Source organism: Ixodes scapularis, unplaced genomic scaffold (assembly GCF_016920785.2).
Source record: "Ixodes scapularis isolate PalLabHiFi unplaced genomic scaffold, ASM1692078v2 PGA_scaffold3__209_contigs__length_174095766, whole genome shotgun sequence".
Lineage (NCBI taxonomy): Eukaryota > Metazoa > Arthropoda > Arachnida > Ixodida > Ixodidae > Ixodes > Ixodes scapularis.
Window position 1 is genome coordinate 22,024,696 of NW_024609868.1, and position 19,908 is coordinate 22,044,603.

A 19,908-nucleotide genomic window follows, 5' to 3' on the forward strand; every position below is an offset into this window, starting at 1 on the left:
AGAGCGGGAGCGAGACTGAGACTGACTCGACAAGGTCGCGGGCAGCTGCTTATCTGCCTTGCGTCACTATCTCGAAAGTTCGGCAAGGAAGGTTCGAGCGTCGCGCGTCACTATCTCGAAAGTTCGGCAAGGAAGGTTCGAGCGTCGCGCGCTCGGGGCGAGGATGAACTGGCACTTTCGAGAATAACAAAGCAGAGGGAAAGTTACGTCTGCTGCGAGAATGACTGGGAATCTTCTAGAAGACCGTGACCAAGCGTTGCCTTCTTGGCTCCGCGGGCGGCAATATAAGTGTTGATGATCGTAGTTACCAAAATAGACTTAGTGTCTTCTCAAGGTAAAACAAAAAATGTTAGTTACAAGCCAACATAAGTCAATTCATTCATAATTGAAAACTAGGACCATTGTAGTGTATGCCTTTTATTAGGCGCTACTTATATTGTTGATGCTCGCAAGGTTAATTAATCGGAAAGTTTGTGGCTCCACTGACAAATCTACAGACGGGGTTAAAGACAAACTCTTTTATGTTAATTATGTTAGTAGGACTTGTATGACCTTTAGCAGTTACAGCAGAAGATTGCTCTTCGAAAATTGAAAGCAACAAAAACAAATCAGCCTTACAAAAAAACAAGGAAAAAAAAACCAGACGTTGTCGAAAGAGTGTTCGAAACAAGTATGGACTTCACTCTGTGGAAACAGTTCGGCATAAAATCAGCTACTGAGTTAGTTGTCGACAAAGTTCGGCCATGTTGAACACCCTCTCTTTTGAACGAACGGACCTGGGGATAGCTCGTAGCGCCGTCAGTTATTAAAGAGATACCAAACCAAAGAATTTAGGGTTCCTAATAAGTGGCGCACGTTCTTTCCACCAGCCGGCAGCCGCCGGTGTGCGCGAGGACACGCAACGAAAATGACGTCAAAGACCTCCATTCGCGCTTAAGAGGACAGTGAAATGCATGGGCTTTGGGCCAAAGGAGAATAAAGACAGGCTTTTCATCTCTACAAGTGAAAGCTACGTGCTTGTTAGACCAATTAATCGCTTACCTTTTACACAAGACACCACTGCGTAGATGAAAAGCTTGTCTTTATTCTCCTTTGGCCCGGAGCCCATACATTTCACTGTCGTCTTAACCGCGAATAGAGGTCTTTGACGTCATTTTTGTTGCGTGCGCTCGCGCACACTGGCGGCTGCTGGCTCGTGGCAAGAACGTGCGCCACTTATTATGGCATGGATGAAGAAAGAATAAACAATTAAAACAGGGACAACACAACCACATCTTTCATCCAACACGCTCTTCTACCAAGCACACTTATTATGGACACTAAATTCCTTGGTTCAGTATCCCTTTAAGCAGTGCAGTTATGGCTCTTAGCCCTGGTGTTACAGTTATTTTTTTTAAGGTCCTTAGAGCATTATACAGGGGGTGGCAATAAAACAGAAAAGTAGAACAGTAAACACAAATATAACACTGTAAGCTAGTTAGATAAGCTAGAAAAAGTGAAATGGATACAACAAATTTAGCAGTGTAATTTACAGAAACGACGTTGTCAGAGAGTGAGCTCCAATTCTCGATAACCAATGGTAGTGTGGAAGTCTGCTGAGAAACAGTTGATGATCGAATTCGACGTAATTTACATGGGTGATGTAAACGAGGGAAAATAGCGTGGGAAGGTGATAGTAATGATCCGCTGAGGTGGGCATTGTGACAGACAATTCGATGAAGAAGAGAGAGGCGTGACACTCGGTGGCGAAGGGAAAGTGTATGAAGGTTAGCCGATTGACCAAATCCTGATAGGCTGGTATATATTGAGTAGTTATTATAAATCAAACGAAGGGCTCCGTTTTGAATAGATTCTAAACGATTTGGGAGGTATGACTGCCATAGAGACCGTACAGATGAACCATATTTTAACTTGGATCTTATAAGAGTTGTATACGCTAATCATTTTACGCAGGGTGTAGCAAGTTTGAAGTCACTGCGCAAATATCCGAGAGTGCGATTAGTATCAGCAAGAACACAGGTTATGTGAGTAGTTCATGACAGGTCAGAGGGGAGATGAACACCCAGGTATTTATAGGATGAGCAGGCTGTTGTTTGAGTGTTAGCCAAGTAGTACGAAAATAATGTGGCACGTGAACCTCGGGAAAAGGACAGGGATGCCATTTTTCGCACCCCTAGATCACAGACGCAAGGTCTTCCTGGAGAATTTGATGATCGTGGTATGAGAGAATGGGTAACTCAGTTAAAGGACGTATCTTTTAATAGCGGCGCTCAACATATTCCAGCTAAATGGCGTTACATGTTCGTTCATATTACATAATTTTTATCTATAACGTCATTACGCGTTTAACCCGCTTGAGTTTCCGATCAAAAAGGCCTCGTCCTGTTTTATATAAACACGAAAACAACGGCCCAGGGCATAAAAAGTAAAACCTGAACGGAAAATAGCTTCAGTTTTATTTTCAAGTTGTTCGTTTTTATGCAAGTTCCATATCTTCTCAATAGGCATGCAGTTTACTCGTACGCACATCCATCTACACGCGTACTATTCAAATAAGTCGACGAAGTTTCCTGATGCCAAAGAAAAGCTTGACCGTTGACAATTACTGGATATTATTCGAGTAAACACGATGTGCTGCTGTTTGAGGTTGTAGCTTCACATTGTCTACCGCTCCATGCTAGAAAACATAAGTCAATTTACAATAAATTCCAGTTTGAGGTGCCATCATGATTTTTCTGCAGACAGTCAATCTCACGTAAGACTTTTTCTTCCTTTCTCGCTCTCCAATAAGCTCGACGTATCTGATCTCGTTGCTCCGGGTATCTGACAACGATGCTAGCTACGAAACTGTTCGGAAATGACCATTCAATTTTTTACGGTATACTGATTGGAACGCGTCCCCTAATACGTGTTTACCGCGTCAAAAAAATGCCTCGAGTTTTGCCAGATGACCTTAAAGTGCCATGCCGTTACTCGTCGCAATCCTGGCGGTGTCTCAGCAGCGGTGGTGTATGAGACAAACGCCTGTTCTGCTGCATGTCGTAATCTAGTTCGACAGACCACGGAAGCTTCGGAAGCCAGGAGTTGGTACGCCACAACGACGGCGACATCGCGCGTTCGCTCCCGTTTTTCACCGGCATTACTACGACCAACCGCCAGGTTCGCGACATCCGTCAGTGTGACACCCAGGCTTTTGTGACGTCATTTGCTGCCACCTCGAGACCACTTTTGACGCGTTCCAGGCCGTTAGGAGGCGCGTTCCATGCACCATATCCATAGTGACTGACATCCCAAGAGGGCGGGGCGTGACTAATTAAGTTCACAATTCTTTAGCCAATAACAGCTTAAGAGAACGCAGGACGCGGCGAGTCTCGAACATCTAATTATCGCTCCTAATGCAATCAGATTGCGGCATGAGCCAATCAGGACGCCGAAGAGTGAATCATGAAGCCACACGCCCTGCGTTTTTTAGCCTGTCAGTAAGTGCGCGGAGTGCAAGTTCGTCTGCTTCTTTTGCACGGGTGGCTGTGACGTCAGAACAACGCCGAGCTGTGATTGGCTCTGATTGAAGGATAGTGGGTAGGCCTTGAGGCAGCTTACGTTAAGGTCTACCCCCTATCCTTCAATGAGAGCCAATCACAGCTCGGCGTTGTTCTGACGTCACCACAACCCCTGAAAAAGAAGCAGACAAACTAGCGCTCCTCGTGGCGAATTCGCGATTGTTTCTTCGACGATTTTATCAGTTAAGGCCTCATTCTGATTGGCTAAGGGGCGAAAATAAGGTGCTATGTACGCACCACGCCCTGGCCTTCTTGAGTTGTCGATGACTACGGTAACTTTGCTTGTGCAGCCTCACCTGTGCGAGCATCCTGGTAGGTAGAGGAGTAGTGGTTTCCGCTCAAGCTACGCGTAAGTCCACGGGTGACGGATTCTGGTGGCTGTGTGTCCAAGAAGGCTCTGCGAGTGTTCTGACGACGGAGGAAGCTGGCGGTTTCGCTTTTATAACCCGGGAACTGCCAGTGCGAGGCTGTGCAAGATCCCGGGAGGATGAGGCTTGTGTTTCTTTGCCCGCACATTCACCTTTCTTTTTTCGGTCACGCGACCCGCGAGGTCTTCCGTTTTTTCTGTGCACGACGCGGCACTTTCCCCCTGTGTTTCCGGTGCGCGGCTTATTTCGCAACTTGTCGTGTGGCTTTATTTGACAGGGTCCACGTTTGTGCAGTTTCGCCGCTTAGCAATGGGAAAAAATGAGGACCTTCGCCGGCGGACAGGAACTGCTTTACGGCGGTCAAATTCTCTCCTTGAGGCTTGACGTCCGCTCTCGCTAACGCAAACAAAAAATTACGCGCTTTTTTTACGTATTTTACGAGCTTTTTCGTATCTTAGGTGTTGCTACAAACTGTGTTGGCTGTGAATTCGCTTTTTGATGCCTCATTCTGAACGCGTGTTTTCTTCGCTAATTCTGGAGTAGTCACCGCTTTAGAAGAAGGAAGCCGATCAAAACATCTATGACCATCCAACTACTCTTCAACTACTGTTGACAATATTCACGTCAAGGTAGGAAGCATTTCGGTCGGTGGTTGGCTGCATGAAGGATAGGAGCTGAAGTGCCGGCAGGAGGAATGGTGGCCAGGATAGTGCGAAAGTTTCTGTCGTAGAACCCAGTGATCCTGGGTTCAATCCCCACCCCTGCCCACTTTGGTCTGGGCGAGCGTCTTTCCAGCGTGCGGTCCTGTAACAGAGTTGGGAAGTACTTTAAGTACATTACACTTAAAGCAATACTTCAAGTAAGTTGAGGAAACTTGTACTTTACTTGAAGTGTGTTCTCCGAGTATGTACTTGCACAGTTACTTAAAGTATTTCTTTCTTGTATTTTCCCAGGAAGGTACAACTTCCGACTTCGAAGTTGCATTACCCAAATTTGGTCTTGTCAAATTTTTATAATATAATGATTCTTTGTCAACTTTGAAGAAATAATGGGAGGGTTATTCTATTGATGTACTTTATCCAGAAAAGGGAGGAGACGACGCATCGCTCATTTGGTCATTTCCCTGAGTGAAGTACTGGCGGCTATAAGACAGATACAAATAAGTGCCTCATAAGCTGAGTGTGTGAAATAGTTCGTCCGCGATAACAAATGGTACTGCTCTGTGGGCATTTGACATTATCTAATTTCGCCGTCATGGGCGAAAATAACTAATGGCACCCCCAATCACCCCTGGGACATTGCTTGCCAGTTAAAAAAACACACAAAAAACACTATACAAGCAAACCAAATTGCACCATGAAACATTGTGCTAAAAAGTACGGTACTTTGAGAGAACATTGTATGTATAGCACTTTAGTTCAAGTACATTGCGCCCGGTGTGCTTACTTTGCTGGAAGCACATTACCTCTCATTTACTTTTTACTTTAATTCAAGTAATTTTAGATGTACTTTACCCGACACTGTAACTCTACACCATGATGCACGTTAAATGCCTTAGGCTAGCAGTGGCAAACTATATATATCGTCTACATCGAAGACACTAGACACCCACTGGGACTGACTAACTTCTCGCTGCCTAAATAAATCCACACAACACAAAGGGCCTGTAGAAGGTAGCAGCCCCTGCGGCAGCGCTCTTGCTATTCTGCGTAATATATCGAGCATAACAAGACGGTTGCCATATATATTCGAGAAAATAAAAAAGGCTGGAAAATGGGGCTTTGCAATTAAACGGTGCAGAATGACTTCTCATAGTTCCCAAACAAAAAGAAATGGCATTGCCCATCCCATTTTCTAGGCCGCCGATGCTCGGTTTTAAATCAACCGAGCGTGGCAGTTTCCTGACGTAAAAGCTAACCGTGAGCACGCTACAGACCAATTATATATACAACTGATGAGGCGGCGAATAACTGAAGAAACTAAACTTTAATGGGACGGAATTGTGCCCATAACAAAATAGAAGAAGGATAGCGTCACAGGCGTCGATGGCGGCGAAACAAGATAGCGTCACAGGCGTCGATGGCGGCGAAACAGGCGTCTATGGCGGCGAAACAACAGGAGTGGGCACGGCGGCAACGCACGCAACATGTCGTCTAACCACTTCCTTCTTGTCATGCAGCTCTTGCTGATTGCCGGCGGGCGTACTCTCGATTCAACTGCACCATCACCAGAGACATCGGGAACAGAAGCGGACAAAGCAGCGCGTCACTTTGGGCAACTGGACCACGTGATCTTCGGCTTCGTTACGTCATCGACACAAGCGCCATCGACAATAAGAGCCACAGCCTGCCCTCAGGCCATCGGGAACAGAAGCGGACAAAGCAGCGCGTCAGTTTGGGCAACTGGACCACGTGATCTTCGGCTTCGTTACGTCATCGACACAAGCGCCATCGACAATAAGAGCCACAGCCCGCCCTCAGGCCATCAGTGGGCACGGCGGCAACGCACGCAACATGTCGTCTAACCACTTCCTTGTTGTCATGCAGGTTAGTAAGAAGCGTTCTTTCGAATTCAAGAGCAATTACGTTTGCCTTGTAGTGCTGCCGTGCCCCGGCTTGTTATTATGTATTGTTGCCGACTGTGCTTACTCCGTACGCTATGTATTACTGCTGTTGGCTGGGGACGTCGAACTTAACCCGGGCCCGATGACGGATGCTCAGGCAAAACAGTTCGCTGAGATGCTGAAGCTTCTCCAGGATCTTTCGACGCGCTCAGTCAAGATAGAAGAGGGCCAGTGTAGCCTGATTCAGACGGTTAACGAAATCAAAGCTAACCAAACACTAATCGAAAGAAAAATTGAAGTAATTGGCCGAAGAATTGATTCTGTTGAGTCGGTAACAACTGATATCCGGAAAGAACTCACTGAGGCACGCGAAGTAATCAAATCTGTGCAAGAAGACAACGCGTCTTTGCAAAGTCGCTTGGATGACTTCGAAGATCGGTCGAGACGCGAAAACCTAATTTTTCACGGGGTACCAGGGGATTCAAGGTCGGAGACGTGGGCACAAACAGGAAGTAAAATTATTGAAATTCTATCTCGTTCAGTTGACCCCCAGATGACCTCGGAGAGCATCGATCGTGCCCATAGATTGGGATATTTCTTGGACGACCGATGCAGACCGGTTATCGTGAAATTCGCGTCGTACAAACTAAAAGACAAGGTTTTATCGTTCCGTTCGACGCTGAAAAACGCTGGGACTACAGTGAACGAGGATTTCTGTCTGTCGACACGACAGGCAAGAAAGAAACTTCTTCAATTCGGAACATCTCAAAATGCAACCTTCAAACTCCGGTACAACAAACTTCTTATTGGCCAAACAAGCTACTTTTATGATCCGCTTACTAATAGTGTACGACAAGCAGACCTGCGCAGTGGCGGCGTGTCTGCACCCACTATCGCTGTAAATAACCAAACTCAAAATGCCAGTCATGCAGCACCTACGTTGTAGCATGTTGCGAGGGGTGGTGGCCCTATTCAGACATCGTCCTCTGCGCAACTCTCGATTCTTTTCACAAATATTAGGAGGGTCATCAATAAACGGGACGACCTTTGTTCAATAATCGACTCATCAAATGCTAGTGTTGTTGTTTTGACAGAAACTTGGCTGACAAGTAAGATTTGTAACAGTGAAATTTTGCACTGTCAAAAAAAGTTTAATATCTATCGGCAAGATAGAGTTGGTAAAAGTGGCGGCGGTGTTATGATCGCTGTGGCTGATAATATTTTTTCATTTGTTGTAAACGTTGCCACGAATCTGGAGATCCTGTGGATTTACTTTTGTTTAAATCATCCTAAATATGTTTTGGGCGTTTGTTATCGTGCTCCTTCGAGAAGTTCTACCTTTGTGTCTGACCTTCATGACGTCGTGAATGCTGTCACAGTCCGTTTCCCTGACGTCCCAGTCTTACTGTTAGGAGACTCTAATTATCCGAACATTACGTGGTCAAACGACGGCCCCTGTTTAAGTACTTTTTCCACAGAATCCAATGACTTTTTAAATCTGTGCGCCGATTTTACCTTCACTCAGGTTGTTGGGCAGCCTACTCGGGTTACTTGTTCTTCGGCCACGGTGCTGGACCTTGTGCTGACGACGTCACGCGAGCTTATATCGTCTCTCACGTACCTACCTGGTCTCAGTGATCATTCATTGCTCCACTTTGATTTTGTTGTTCCAGTGTGTCGCTCTCCAGTGCAAGTAAAACGGATATCTGACTATGCCCGAGCGGATTTCGGAGCTATTAATCATGAATTGGGTATTTTTTTAAGTGATTATCTGCGTAATTTTTCTGAGCGTTCTGTTGAGGATAATTGGATGTTGTTCAAAGAAAAAGTTGCCTCCCTTACAAATAGATATGTACCTGTACGAACTGTACGTAATTACACTCACTCCCCATGGTTCAACCAGACGCTCAGAAGGCTCTCAAATAGGAAAAAAAGGATGTTTCGTGCTGCAAAGTTATCCGTGTTTCCCAATGCAGAGCATCGTTGGGCAGCATATTATTCTGCTGCAGCAGTGTATAAGACGTCTGTTGCCAAAGCCAAGCGGAGTTTTTTCGAATGTACGCTACCCACTATGTTGCGCAACAACCCTCAACAATTTTGGAACGTCGTAAACCCTTCTGAGAGGCTTGACGTAGTGCTGAACAACGAGGATGATGAGACGATAGCGGCGAATGAGTGTGCAGCTGTGCTAAACGAATTATTCACAAAATCGTTTTCGAATTTAACCACTAATTCCTATCCGGATGTTTATGAATACAATATTTGTGCTATGAATTCCATTGATATAGAATGTGCCGGTATAGTGAAAGTCATCGCCAACCTTAAACTATCGTCATCGTGTGGAATTGATAATATTAACTCGAAGTTTCTCAAAAACACTACTATGTATTCCTCTATTATCTTAACAAAGCTATTTCGGCAATCACTCGAACTCGGAAGCCTTCCCGAGGACTGGAGGGTGGGGAAGGTGATTCCTATCCATAAAGGTGGTGACAAATCCAGCCCAAGTAATTATCGCCAGATTTCCTTAACAAGTGTCCCTTGCAAAATTTTAGAGCACATAATCTATTCGCATCTCGTTAATTTTCTTAATTCCCATACATTCTTTTCTCCTGCTCAACATGGCTTTAGAAAACTGTTCTCGTGCGAAACTCAGCTATTAACACTTACGCATAACCTTCACGCTTGCCTCGATCGTTCATCTCAGGTTGACTGCATTTTTTTAGATCTCTCTAAGGCATTTGACAAGGTTTCACATAGGCTCCTTTTGTATAAACTTAGTAAACTGAACATTGACTCTCATGTTTTGACTTGGATCAACGCCTTTTTAACTAACTGTTCTCAATTTGTTCATGTTAATGGCATTAACTCGCACCCCTCTCCTGTGACTTCTGGTGTCCCCCAGGGTTCAGTACTCGGCCCTCTTTTGTTTTTAATATATATTAATGACCTTCCTTTGCATATCTCATCCTCAGTTGGTCTCTTCGCAGACGATTGTGTCATCTATTCTGAAGTAACTAACGATTTTGACGTTCTTGCACTCCAGTCTGACCTTGACAGTATTTCTCGTTGGTGTGAAAAATGGCAAATGGAACTCAATATTAACAAGTGCAAATCCATGAGGGTATCACGTCAAAATAACACCTGTCCCTCGTACCATATAAAAACTGTTGAGCTGGAATCCGTGTCCTCATTTAAATATCTTGGTGTTCATATCACTAACAACCTCTCATGGAACATTCATATTGAGTATATAATTAAAAACGCTAACCGCATGTTGGGCTTTCTAAAAAGGAACTTCTCTCTTGCCCCACTGTCCTTAAAACTACTTCTTTACAAATCATTGGTCCGCAGCAAACTTGAGTATTCTTCCGCTATCTGGGACCCGGATGTAACGCTTGCATTATCATTAGAAGCTGCTCAAAACCGTTCTGTTCGTTTCATACTGCATAACTATCATCGCACATCTAGCGTAACAGCAATGAAAACTACCCTAAGCTTGTCTGACCTCTCCCTACGTAGAAAAATATCTCGTCTATGTTTATTTCATAAAATTTACCACCACAATGCAAATCTTCGTCAGCATCTGTTGCGCGAGAGATAACACAGAGATTGTTCCAACTAACCTAACATCTGCATCATCATAACGAGTTGCGAGGGGTGAGGGTCGTACTGATAAAAACAAACATTTGTCAGTACTTTTTTGTAATATAAGGAGTGTGTTGCGTCATAGGGATGACTTGTGCTCTGCTATAGACTCATCCAGTGCTGATATTGTGGTTTTAACCGAAACGTGGCTTTCCTCTTCTGTTAAAAATTCCGAAATATTTTGTTGTGAAAAAAGTTTCAAGGTTTATCGTTGCGATAGAGGTGAAAGGACTGGTGGCGGTGTGTTAATCGCAATTGCAAGTCATATTGAATCGTTTTGCGTGCGCCTGAATAGCGAATTGGAAATAACATGGGTTTGTTTGCATTTGAATAACCAGAAACTTATTTTGGGTGTATGCTATCGCCCGCCATCTAACAATCATTCCTTCGTTACCAGTCTTCATGACGCAATAAACTCATTAATAATACGCTTTCCTTCCGTTCCGATCATTCTTTTAGGTGACTTCAACTACCCAAATATAGTCTGGACTGGCTTGCATGCTTACAGTCACCCATTTTCATCAGACGCGACTGACTTCATAAACATGTGTAGCGATTTCAGCTTCAGTCAATTGATGACTCTTCCTACTAGAATTACCCATACAACAGCCAACATATTGGATCTAATTTTAACAACGTCATCTTCTTTAATATCTTCAATTAGCACCATGCAGGGCATAAGTGATCATTCATTAATACATTTTGTCATCGATGTTCCTGTTAGAAATGCTCCAAAGATTCAGAAAAAAATACGCGACTATGCTAAAGGTAACTTCGAGGCCATTAACAGTGAACTTTCTTTTTTTCTTGATGATTACTTGCCGCTCTTTTCGGAACGCTCAATTCAGGAAAATTGGGATTTATTTAAAACGCAGGTTGTGCATCTTACTAATACATATATACCTTTGCGCAATATTTCCGTTAACCCGCAATCACCATGGTTTAACACCACATTAAAAAGGCTTTCTAACAAGAAAAAACAAAAATTTCGAGCAGCTAAATTTTCAAATGTTGATTCTAAATGGTCTGCATACCATATTGCAGCCAATAATTATAAAAGTGCTATTGAAAATGCGAAGGCTACTTATTTTAATGTAACTCTACCATCACTTTTAACAAGCAACCCAAAGCAGTTTTGGAATGTAATTAATCGAAATGAAAAATCGTCAATATCATTGTTTAGTTCCTCTGGAAATGCTGTGCCTTTTAGTGAGTGTGCCCTTGTTTTGAACTCCGCCTTTGTGGCTTCATTTTCAGACGTTAACGTGTCATCTTTACCTCCATTTCAACATACTGGATTTGTTCCTATGTACCCGGTCGCTATTGATGCTTGTGGAATTGTTAATGTAATCGATAATTTAAAAATATCGTGTTCCGCGAGAGTAGATGATATTAATTCAAAATTCCTAAAAAGTACCAAAGAATATTCTTCAATAATACTTTCTAAACTATTTAATCAGTCTCTTAATTGTGGGTATTTGCCGGACGACTGGAAGGTGGGAAAGGTGGTGCCGATACACAAAACGGGTGATCAACATTCTCCTTCTAATTACCGTCCCATATCGCTAACAAGCATCCCATGCAAAATTCTTGAGCACGTCATTTTTTCACATTTAGTAAACTTTTTGGAGTCTAATAACTTCTTTTCTCCCGCCCAACACGGTTTTCGTAAGTCATTTTCGTGTGAAACCCAGCTACTAACCTTCACTAACGACCTTCACCTTATTCTTGATCGAAGTTCCCAAGCTGACTGCATATTCCTCGATTTCGCTAAAGCATTTGATAAGGTATCACATAGTCTACTACTTCATAAGCTAAGCAAACTCAGCATTGATTCCGCTACACTATCTTGGATTCACGCCTTCCTAACTAACCGGTCTCAGTTTGTATTTGCGAATGACACGTCTTCTCCTTCAGCTTCTGTGACGTCCGGAGTGCCGCAGGGGTCTGTACTGGGTCCTCTTCTTTTCCTTATATATGTCAATGACTTACCCTCCTGTGTTTCATCTTCGATTAGCTTGTTTGCTGACGACTGTGTTATATATCGTGAAGTGACTAACAAATCCGATGTTTCTTCTCTTCAGTGTGACCTTGACCGTGTATCTGAATGGTGTGACTTATGGCATATGCAGCTTAACACTAACAAATGTAAGGTAATAAGGGTTTCTCGGCTTCAGAGTGATGTCTCTTGTTATTACCTAAACCACACTCCTTTACAACAAGTAACAACCTACAAATATTTGGGGGTTCATATTTCATCCAATCTGTCCTGGGAAACTCATATTCAATACGTAACAAGTAACGCCAATCGTATGCTGGGTTTCATAAAACGAAATTTTTCAGCAGCTCCCTTATCACTTAAACTACTTCTTTACAAAACACTTGTTCGCACCAAACTAGAATATGCCTCTTCAATTTGGGACCCCGGTACTGACGTATTAACATCTGCAGTTGAAGCAATTCAAAATAGATCCGCCCGATTCATACTTACTAATTATCACCGCACTGCCAGCGTAACATCCATGAAATCAAGTTTGAACCTGCCTAATCTTGCATCGCGTAGAGAAGTTTTTCGTTTGTGCCTGTTTCACAAAATCTACTACCACAATCATACTTTGCGTGACAAGTTATTAGCACCTCCTTTTTACATATCACAGCGTCTTGATCACCGACACAAGATGGGCGTACCTTCATGTAACACTACTACTTTTCACAATTCATTCATACCCCGAACTACAGTGTTGTGGAACCACCTTCCAGCGTCTGTGGTATCAATATCTGACAGCGTTGCTTTCAAAAATTGCCTTAACAATGTTCACATTTCAGCGTTTCACTAATATGTACATATTGTTTTACATTCATAGGTTGTTATTCATTGTATGTTGTTGAATTCTATTGATGTAACCCGCTCCCCTCTGTAATGCCTTCGGGCCTTGAGGGAACTTTTAAATAAATAAATAAATAAATAAACACAACCATCATACGTCTCATCACGTTTCGACCATCAAAATAAAGTTGGCATCCCTCAGTGTCGCACTTCAAGCTTTTATCAGTCTTTCATACCCATGACATCACTGGACTGGAATCGCCTTCCCGCACCTGTTGCCAGCATAGCCGAAAGTGCCGGATTCAAAGCTGTACTTTGCGAATATTTTTTGGATTTTGGTTAACAGTGTTTTGTTTTAACAATGTTCTGTTTTTTTGTTTTATTTTTATGCTTACCTGCCTAATTACTGTTTGTCTTTGTGTGCAATTAGATGTGTGTGTCCACTCCCCTCTATAATGCCTTCGGGCCCTAAGGGAATGAATAAATAAAAAAAAAAAAAACGCCAAGGTGAAACCGACCCCGCTCGCCATGCGGAGTCCCTTATGTATTCGCGCGGGTTTCTGGAACATTCGGCGTAGAACTTTTCGGCGCGTAGAACATTCGGAACTTGGTCAGACGAGATTTTTCTCGAACTTACGAGAACGCCAAGATCAAAGAATAAATAAAAGAACAATTCGCTGACTGGTATCGAGCCTAGACACTTCAGCGCAACAGTCAAGCGCGGTAAGCATTCGGCCACGTACACGCTCGCTCGGCGACGCGCGTGGCAGTATATAAAAAAAGAAAGACTGCACCGGAAGTAGCTGAAGGATTAGGAATGTCGCATCATGTGTCAACACGTTTAAATTATAGCCGCGTTGAACATCCAAGCAAAAAAAAAAAAAAGGCTTCAGAAAACCCCGCAACAATAACAGTTTTTTTTTTTTTAATATTTTTTCCATCATTTATTTTTATTTTTTTTTTTCAGTTTAAACTCGTCATTCACAAAGTTGAGGCCGAAGATGACGAAAGGCGCGGCCGATTGCGCTCTCGCGACAATGACGCCGCGGTTTTGTCGCCAAAGTAAGACTGACGCGCTTCGCGAACTTTCGTTGCCAACCTTGTGTTTGACGAGCTCCTGGAGTGAGTGAATTCTCTTCCAAGGTCCTTGTGCAGTTCAACAGCTTACGGCAAAAACTGAGTGTTAGGATGAATGAAGACGACTTGGATGAGTCCACTTTACGTCGACGTTGTAATGATAAATTGCATAGACCATCTATGCAATTTATCTTTCCACGTGAAGGAGGTTTTTTTTTCCTTCTATATTAGTGTTTATTTTTACGCATAATCTTTCTTTTTAGCTCGAGCTTATTATGAGACTGTACACTAACCCTGGGGGGTATACAAGAGACATTAATCTACCCTTCATTCGCTCAGAGAAAATCAAAATGGTCGATATATTGCCGCGCCCAGGGCTGAGAAAGCAACGCTCGGTCACGGACCTCCAGAAAGTTCTCGTTTATTCATGTACCGCACGTAACTTCTATCATTTATTCCTGCTTTTGTTTTCTAGAAAGTGCGTGTTCATTCTCGCCCGATCACGCGACGCTCGAGCCGCTTTCGCCGAATCTTCGAGATAGCGACGCACTCTAGATAAGAGGCCGCCCGCGACCTTGACAAGTCAGTTTTCGCCCCAGCGTTCGACTCTGCTGACACGCCGACGTCGACGCCCGCGACGCTCTGCTTTCTTCTGTTTCCTTCTTTATTTTTGGCACAAGTTCACCACATTAAACGCTTATTTATTTCTGTTTATTTCTTGTTTATTGGTCACCACCCGTGACATCCTGGTGGAGGTGCGGGGTAATCGCATGTCCGTACAGCGCAGCCCGCCAAGTTCCCGCAGTACAAGTCCAAACCCAAGCTCCGGAGGACCCGACGAAGACCAGATCGAGACCCGGTCAAGTCGCCGCATCCGAGGTCTACCCCCGGAACACGGACTTCTGCCACCCACGACTAAGCCGAAGACGACGATGGCCAACCAGGCGCAGACCCCGGCCGCTTCTGCCGTCGTGTACCTGCCGGTCGCACCCAGGACTCCAACGCCGTTCCACGGAGACGTCCGCGAGGACATTGAAGACTGGCTGCAACACTATGAACGTGTAGCCCGCCACAACGGATGGACGACTGAGCAATGCCTCCACAATCTCTACTTCGCACTCGAAGGGACAGCGAGGCATTGGTTTGAAAACCACGAAGCGTCCTTCACTACGTGGGAGGTTTGCGCCGCCGAGTTGAAGCGAACGTTCCTCAACCACCACCGTCGGCAGCGAGCAGAGGACCTTCTTCAAACCAGGGTGCAGGGCACCAACGAAACCGTGACAAGCTTCGTAGAAGATGTCATGCGCCTATGCGCCCAAGCCGATCCGGAGGCAGCCGAAGAGAAGAAGCTTCGCGTCCTTATGCGTGGCGTGAAGGCTGAAATTTTTGGGGGCCTTGTCCGCCATCCCCCGACAACCGTCGACGGTTTTGTGGCTGAAGCCACTAACATCGAGCGAGCGCTGTCGGCCCGAGCAAGCCATTACCATCGACTCGCCGGCGTGCCTGCTCCTCGAACCGCCGCATCTTGCCGACTAGACCTGAACGCCACCGGTGTCGACGGCCTTCGGGAAATCGTCCGCGACATCGTCCGGGAGGAGCTCCGGAAGCTGCTGCCTGCTGCCAACCAGCCGGCTGAGCTGTCGATCGCCGAAGTGGTGCGCGAAGAAGTCCAGCGGGCAATTCAACCGGAGGCTCCTGCCTACGTAGCACCACCCAAATAGCCCGCCCTGACCTACGCCACAGTGGCCCGACGGCCACCGCCTCCTCCTCCAGCCTATGTTGCGCCGCTCCGACGTCGTTCTCCTGCGCCGCAGCACGACCACCGCCGCGACGCCCAGGTGCAGTACGCCGCCCAAGAGCCCCGCACACCTCGGAAGACCGACGTGTGGCGAACGCCCGACCGACGCCCACTGTGTTTCCACTGCGGAGAAGCAAACCACACCTACCGCCAATGCCCATACCGACGACTCGGGCTGCGGGGGTTCCACCCGAACGACCCACGCCCCCGTAATGGTGAACGCCCTACGGAGATCGGCGAGTACCTGCGACGACCTCAGTCGCCCGAGCCTCCGTCCCGCCGAGAGTTCCGGTCGCCTTCGCCCCGACGTCCAGCTTTGCCCATGCACCGACCCCGACGTGAAAGCCTGTCGCCCCTCGCTCCTCGCCGGGGAAACTAGGCGCGGCAACCCCTGGAGGTGGAGTTGCCGAAGACGACCGACGTAAAGAGCCTCCAAGAACGACGGAGCGCTCCCACTCTCGCGACGCTACGCATCACAACGACGCTCCTGCTTCGGTGTCCAACAACCTAAACGTTGTTATCGACGGCATCGACTCATCGGCACTCGTGGACACCGGAGCAGACTACTCAGTCTTGAGTGGGAGGCTCTCTCGCCGCCTTCGAAAAGTCATGACGCCGTGGGATGGACCACAAATAAGAACCGCCGGAGGACACCTGATTACACCAGTCGGGAGATGCACCGCTCGCGTCGAGATTCACGGCGAAACATGCCCTGTGAAGTTCGTCGTTCTGCAAGACTGTTCGAGGGACGTCATTCTCGGAATGGATTTCCTGTGTGAATACGGCGCCATCCTCGACCTTGCGGAGAACAAGCTGACGCTTCGGAAGCCTGTCCCATCGGTGGAAAATACCAAACTGACGTTAGCTGCAGCGCGAGTCCTCGCCAGCCACGTAAACCTGCCGCCGCTGTCGAGTGTCTTTGTGCCCGTCGGGACCGAAGGAGCCACCTGCGGTGTAGCACTGCTGGAAGGAAGCGTCCAACTTCTCCTCGGACGAGGGATTGGCATTGCAAGAGGCGTAACAGAGCTCCAGGACGGGCGCACCGTAGCCCTTGTCACCAACTTCCGGCAAGAGTCGCAGCACCTTACAAAGGGTACAGCTGTGGGCTACGTCGAGGAAATTGAAGACTCAGCCGCGATCGCCGTGATTTCAGAAGACGCCTCTCCGACGCAGAACAAGCCAATCACGTCCTCAGAGCTCGACATCGACCCATCCCTCCCAGCCCCACAACGACGACAACTTCGTGACCTTCTCGCCGAGTTCAGTGAGTGCTTCTCCGCGTCGTCGAAAGTGCGCCAAACGACGGTTGCGAAACATCGGATAATTACTGATGACGACGCACTCCCTGTGCATCGGCCGCCGTACAGGGTCTCCGTGAAAGAAAGGGAAGCCATCCAGCAGCAGGTACAAGAAATGCTTGACGACGACATTGTTCAGCCCTCAAGCAGTCCGTGGGCTTCCCCGGTAGTCCTGGTGAAAAAGAAAGACGGGACTCTTCAATTCTGCGTAGACTATCGCCGACTGAACGCCGTAACAAAAAAGGACGTCTACCCGCTGCCACGCATCGACGACACCCTGGACCGGCTACGCCACGCCCGACACTTTTCGTCAATGGACTTGAAGAGCGGGTACTGGCAGATTGAGGTCGACGAACGAGATCGTGAGAAGACGGCCTTCGTCACGCCGGACGGGCTGTATGAGTTTAAAGTAATGCCGTTCGGGCTGTGCACAGCGCCGGCAACCTTCCAGCGCGTTATGGACACCGTCCTTGCCGGCTTGAAATGGCAAAGCTGTCTCGTCTACCTCGACGATGTTGTGGTCTTCGCAAGCGAATTCGACGAGCACCTGAGACGACTGCGAGCCGTGCTGCAGGCCTTCAAAGCTGCTGGGCTGACCCTCAAGCCTTCCAAGTGTCGGTTCGCCTATGGTGAGCTGAAATTCTTGGGCCACGTCGTGAGTGCTCAGGGTGTAAGCCATGATCCCGCCAAGACGTCCGCTGTCGCCGAGTTCCCGAAGCCATCAGACAAGAAGACCGTTCGAAGATTCCTATTACAGACGTTTCGTTCGTGACTTTGCGCAAATTTCTGCACCGCTGACGCATCTGACGAAAGACGACGTGCAGTTCCTGTGGGGAGAGGAGCAAGAGCAAGCGTTCGACGAACTCAAGTGAAGGCTCCAGTCGCCCCCTATCCTCGGACATTTTGACCAGTCGGCGGAGACTTAAATCCACACGGACGCCAGCAATACCGGTCTCGGTGCGGTACTTGTTCAGCGACAAGAAGGGGCAGAGAGAGTAATCGCTTACGCAAGCCGGGCGCTGTCTAAGGCAGAACAAAATTATTCAACGACCGACAAAGAATGTCTTGCTGTCGTCTGGGCGATAACCAAGTTCCGCCCGTACTTGCACGGGATCCCGTTTCGCGTGGTCACAGACCACCACGCCCTCTGCTGGCTCGCAAACCTCAAGGATCCGTCCGGACGCCTCGCCCGCTGGAGCCTTCGACTGCAGGAATTCGACGTAACCATTGTGCATAAGTCTGGCCGCAAGCATAATGACGCTGACTGTTTGTCTAGGGCTCCAGTCGAACCTCCAATCTCCGGCGCGGACGACGATGACGACGCCCGTTTTCTAGGCGCAGTTAACGCTACCGACATGAGGGCACTGCAACGCGACGACGCGGAACTTAGCTCCGTGATCGACAGCCTCGAAGGTCGAGGAGGCTCTGTCCCACGGGTCTTTTCTCGGGACCTACCGAGCTTTGTCCTGCGGCGAGGCGTGCTTTTCAGAAAGAATTTCGGAACCAGCGAAACCTCCTGGCTACTGGTTGTCCCCGCCAGCCTCCGAGAAGAAATCTTTTAAGCGTGCCACGACGACCCAACGGCCGGACATCTCGGCTACAGCAGCACCCTTGCCCGGATTCGTGACAAGTACTACTGGCCAAAGCTTCCGAAGACCGTCCATCTCTACACACGATCGTGCCATGAGTGCCAGCGACGCAAGAAACCACCGTCAAAGCCAGCAGGTCTCCTTCAGCCGATTACCCCGCCAACCAAGCCCTTCCAGCAAATTGGAATGGATTTGCTGGGTCCTTTTCCACCGTCGACGATGGGGAACCGCTGGATAATCGTCGCCACCGATTATCTTACTCGTTACGCCGAGACGAAAGCCCTTCCTTCGGGGACTGCTGTCGAAGTCGCCAAGTTCTTCATCGAGTTCATCGTCCTCCGCCATGGCGCCCCCGAAGTACTGATCACAGACCGAGGGTCATCGTTTATGGCACAGTTGACTCAAGAGATCCTGCGTCTAAGCCACACGGAACACCGTCGAACAACGGCATACCATCCCCAGACCAACGGGTTGACGGAGCGGCTCAACAAAACAATCGCCGACATGGTCTCTATGTACGTCGACGTGGAGCACAAGACCTGGGACGAAGTGCTGCCCTACGTCACGTTCGCCTACAACACAGCAGTGCAAGAGACCACAGGAGTGACGCCCTTCCAGCTGGTGTATGGCCGGGCGGTGACGACTATGCTAGACTCTATGTTGCCGCACGAGTCAGTCGACGACGGGAGCGATGACGCCCAAATGGTTGCTCAACGGGCAGAAGAGGTCCGCCAGCTAGCCAGACTACAGATTCAAGACCAGCAACATGTCGACGCTCGCCGGTATAATCTTCGTCGCCGCGACGTCCACTTCCAGCCCGGAGACAGAGTTTGGGTGTGGACGCCGATTCGTCGTCGCGGTCTCAGCGAAAAACTCCTGAAGCGCTACTTTGGGCCCTACAAGATCATCCGACGCCACGGCGATCTGAACTACGAAGTTCTACCCGACGGAACGCGCCCATCTGCAAGACGTCAGCCGCGACCCGAGGTGGTGCATGTCGTCCGGCTGAAGCCGTATTACGAACGATAGGACTCTCCACTCTCGTCGACGAGTGAACTGTGGACTGTGAACTCCGGCTAGCAATTCTGCTGTCCTTTTGTTTTTTGTTTTCCGTTTTTGTGCTGCATCGGGACGATGCACTTTTAAAGGGGGGGATAATGCCGCGCCCAGGGCTGAGAAA